This window comes from Condylura cristata, unplaced genomic scaffold, assembly GCF_000260355.1.
Source record: "Condylura cristata isolate star-nosed mole 26May11 unplaced genomic scaffold, ConCri1.0 scaffold00015, whole genome shotgun sequence".
Classification (NCBI taxonomy): domain Eukaryota; kingdom Metazoa; phylum Chordata; class Mammalia; order Eulipotyphla; family Talpidae; genus Condylura; species Condylura cristata.
The window spans coordinates 389,194-389,869 of record NW_004567116.1 but is presented as its reverse complement, the minus strand read 5'-3'; positions in this window follow the sequence as shown (position 1 = coordinate 389,869).

Below are 676 nucleotides of genomic sequence, written 5' to 3'. Positions count from 1 at the left end.
CCCCCCGCCGTCTTTCCCCACCTAAGGCAAAGGAAAAGAGAGGCTGGACCCTGAACAGCGCTGGCTACCTCCTTGGTCCACGTAAGTGCAGCTGCCTTCGCCCCAGGCCCCTCACCCAGCGCGCTCCCACCCAGGCCCCACTGGGAGCCCTGCTCTTCCTGCCAGAGGGGTGGTGGGGCCACTCTGACCCACTGGGCTGGTGCTGGTCCGCTTGAGGGAGGGGCGTTTGGAGGAGACTTGGGGGCTGGGTGCGGTTCCTTGTGGGTCAGCCCTCCCCCAGGTGGCACTGGTCCCCTTCCCTGGAGACGCCCCCCGCCCTGCTCCCCATTACTGCGTCCACCATGACCCCTACCTAGCTTCGGGGCCCCTGGTCCTCATCTGCTGACAACTTGCCCTTTCAGAAGTGGGGGCCAGTCGTCTCCTGCCTCTGTGCCAGGCGCCCCTCCCCCGGCCCTGGGGCCGGCTGCTCTGCTCCTCCTGCCCCCACGTCTCCAGGAGGCCGTGCCCTCGGGCTCTGCCCTGCGCCCAGGCCTGGCCCTGGCCTCCGAGGCACTGTGCCCAGGGCTCACCTCCCTGGGCTGACCCCCACCTGGGCCTCCCAACCTGCCGGCACTGCCGGCTCCCCTCAGCCGCCCTCTCAGACCCCGTGTGGAGTCCCAGGGACCCACAGGCAGCC